This window comes from Branchiostoma floridae, chromosome 17 (assembly GCF_000003815.2).
Source record: "Branchiostoma floridae strain S238N-H82 chromosome 17, Bfl_VNyyK, whole genome shotgun sequence".
Lineage (NCBI taxonomy): Eukaryota > Metazoa > Chordata > Leptocardii > Amphioxiformes > Branchiostomatidae > Branchiostoma > Branchiostoma floridae.
Window position 1 is genome coordinate 405232 of NC_049995.1, and position 3544 is coordinate 408775.

A 3544-nucleotide genomic window follows, 5' to 3' on the forward strand; every position below is an offset into this window, starting at 1 on the left:
AAAAATGTAAGTAATTTTGTAGACTCCAGCCTGGCCGAATAGAATAGGGCATTTTGACCAGCCAGGAATAAAAGTATTAAATAATAGGAGTTAATTGACCCAGGAGTGAACTGACCGGCCAGGGGTGAGAAAATATGTCTTCTGTCCGGCCGACTCCCCTAGCGTACTATTGTCTCTGTTTGTCCAATTTCTACTTTTAAAGGCTGGTAAAGGCTAGTGATTGAGTAAAATAAACTAACAATAGATAAAACCATTCACTTCTTCTTTCATGAGATAGCCTGTCTTGATTCGTTCCTACATCACAATTAGTTGACCTTGAATGTACGTCGACTAGGAGGCTGCGATTGGTTGTTTCTGAATAAGAAAATCAAAACTCATTTTGAAATTGACCAATCATATGCAAAGCTATCTATGCCTGCATCTGTGATTGGTCATGTCATATTTACCTCTAAAACTGATGTACATCGCTTCTTACCCCACCCTGGTTATATGTTTGCCGCACACACGGCAACTGTTTCACTGCGGCTGCGATATTCAACGCTGTGACACGAGCAGTGCTGGAAGACAAGTTGGATACAACAGGTAAGCTCTAAATGTTGCAACAAAAAGTCTTTTCTTGTTAACTGACTTTCTGTTTGTTATCCTAATTGTAGTTTTATCAAAATATTTTGCGCTGCCACGTTCATTTATGGACTTATAACAACCTTTTTAATTAAGTAATCTCTCCTTACATTTTTGTATCCCGATTTATTTTATTAGTGAATTCTGTTTATTTGTTCTATTCAACTAGGCGACAGGTTCATATGGACAGTGTCAAATACAATGATAAGATCACACAATAGATAAATTTTGCACCTACCTTAACCTAATCTTATGTCGGGGCGTTATACCCTTTCATCTTTTAAGGGCCAGCTAATTACATGAGTTATGCAAATAGTTTATAATTTTTTTTTTCATATAACTGGTAGAAACATGGGAAATGTTTTGAATAGACTTTGTCATTTGAAATATACAAAAAATCGTGATTGCATGACATATATCTCATGCCATTTTGCGGTCAAGTTTGTATACCCTCGCTTGATAATGTACGTGTGATCTTTAGTTTTTTCCATCGATCATAGCCGGTTATTTGGTTCGCTTGATATTAGAATTGAAATTTATCATAAATGTTTGCCAAACTAATATTTACTTTAGCTACATGTTTACGAACATACAAAACGTTAGTAGAAGTGTCGTATTGTCGACTTTTAAACCTAACAACTATAATTTTTTTTATCTTGATAGTTTAGAGTTTATTCTCTGTTTTAATTTTGTAATGTTACGTTGAGTAGAGAATATCTCATGTGGATCCCGCATTTTCGGAGGTTGCAGTACGTACATTTAGGTCATACCTGTGACGCGAAAACGTTCGATACGGGTGTTCCGGACCGTGTGATAATTTTCCGTATCACACGGGTTCTAAGTTGTATCACAAAGGCTTCCTGCTTCCTTCAATAAATCGAACTATTTCGAACGAGCCGAGTCTTCGTCTGGTATCAGCTAAACATGTCAGTGATTGTCCTCGGCAGAAAGAACAGCATAATACACATCTATGTTGTAAATATCTTTCTTCGTACAGCGAACCGTGCGCAGTTTGAAGACAGTTCCTGGGCTTTAGCAGCCCCCTCCCCCGTGTAGACTATTTGACATTCAGTAGTTTCTAGCGAGGACCAATCAAATAGCTGCTGGCAGGTCACTGACATTTGGCGATAACTGCGAGCTTTTCGCACCCTTGCTTATCATGCAAATGTCGTGAACTCAAATCAAGCAGGCATTATTGTTCGTCATTTTGCACCGTGCGGGAGCTTTACTTGCTCACAAACAACTCTATATATCAGTTTAAAAAGTTTACTTTGGTGACCAAAAGGTGACGGGACTGTAGCGAGTTTTCTTGCCATTAAACTTTTTGAAATGACGGCCTTACAGTTTATTTCCGTCTCTTTTATTACGCTCTTTGTCACTTTCGTTCTATTTTTTCATCAGTTTTTATCGCAAGGCTTCGTGGCGTAATTGACTAGTGATTGCATCTGTAACTTTTGGACCAGAGTTCGAACCTGACGTGGTGCAATTTTTTTTACTTTTTTAAAAAGTTTTCTTTGTTGAATATTTTACTATTTATCACTATGCGGTCGTACTTTTGTAACTGAAATGTTTCGCTTCTTGTCACTCCCCAAAAATGTTGTCACCCCCAAAAAGTTGTGACTTTTAGTACGTGTCACCCTATGTTTCAGTGCTATTTCCTTGCATTCACAAAAATAAAAACAGTACGTAGTTCTTACAACTTACAACTTGTACCTTGTAACAAGGTAAAGAGACGTCTCTGATGACCCGGTGTACAACGGCTGTAGTAAGTTGTCAAATATATGCGTTATGCACTCAAGTCGTGTTGTTTGCTGATCATTCAGTCCGTCCTTCTATTCTATATAACCAGCATTCAAAGGGACCAGCTCATAAAAATACATGCTGCAAACTAACGGAAGCCCCACAAAGATATCCTTTGTAATGTATTGACGGTATTTAACAGCTAGTAATCGACGGGCAATAGGTATGAAACATTCCTCCCTGACCCTCGCGTGCCACCGGTCTGACGTTAATTGGTTACTCTGCATTTGAAAGAACCGGCTTCATGGGCATTGACCTCGCTAGAAATCTACTTCAGAACATTTAGAGCTAGGCCCCCTCCCCCCCACCACCCAAGATCGCCTAGTGAGCTCAGACATTTCAAGCAGGGACTTATGTAATGGCCCAGCCTGTAAGACTCTCTGACTAGCAATCAAAAAGCCAGCGGCTAGGAACGACCCCTTGTCGTCCGACCAGTTTTGCTCACAGCTAGCCTTTTAATCCCTGTCTTAGTACTTTGGTCTGGTTAACTTTGTGTTGTCAATCTGATCTATGTGTATATTTAGCTATTTGAATCAAATGAATTAATGCATATATATTCGTTAACAACGTTAACTAGCTTTAAGTTCCTAACTTTGCGCTTACATTTTAATGTGTAATTATTCATTTTTAATGCAATCATTTACACTATCCAAGTGCCAAGGACAATTGCATGTATGATATTAATTGTGGTCTAGATGATATTTCTAAGTCCGCGCATTGTATTGACCTCATGCATTTATCATACTGCTGTTCTTGCTCGCTAAGCCCTGTCACACGACCCTTAGTGGCGGGTCAAGGCTACTTGTTGTCCGAAAAGTTTTGTTCAAGGCTAGCATCAGGGGTGTTTGAGCTCTTGCATTTACACTCAATCGTTAGAGTAAGTTTGAGTTCGTCGGGAGATTTGTTTACCTTAAATGTTTTGCAGGGGTGATGGAAATTGGAAAACAAATGTGACAATGACAATTGGGTGTGCGTAGATGAATAGCAGCTGTTTGGAAAAATGAGGATATATAAGGACCCTATAGGCGGCATTGTCTACATGAAATCACAAGGAGTCCATTCCAAGACACCATGCGGATGTTTGTTGCCATTGTTTAGAATTGATTTAAAGTTTGAATAATCA

At 38.9% G+C, this 3544-nt stretch overlaps 1 protein-coding gene and 1 long non-coding RNA gene across 2 annotated transcripts in view; one reads left to right on the forward strand and one right to left on the reverse strand.

Moving 5' to 3' along the window:
• LOC118404960 overlaps positions 1 to 3544 on the reverse strand; it is an 18603-nt gene that overhangs the window by 11148 nt on the left and 3911 nt on the right. Inside the window, exon 2 of the long non-coding RNA XR_004829825.1 lies at positions 447 to 557. This is a non-coding gene — a long non-coding RNA (uncharacterized LOC118404960). The remainder of the gene's footprint in view (positions 1 to 446; positions 558 to 3544) is intronic.
• Positions 529 to 3544, forward strand: part of LOC118404948 — a 22410-nt gene continuing 19394 nt past the window's right edge. Inside the window, exon 1 of the mRNA XM_035804353.1 lies at positions 529 to 582. The gene's annotated coding sequence lies outside the window, so the exon portion shown is untranslated. The remainder of the gene's footprint in view (positions 583 to 3544) is intronic.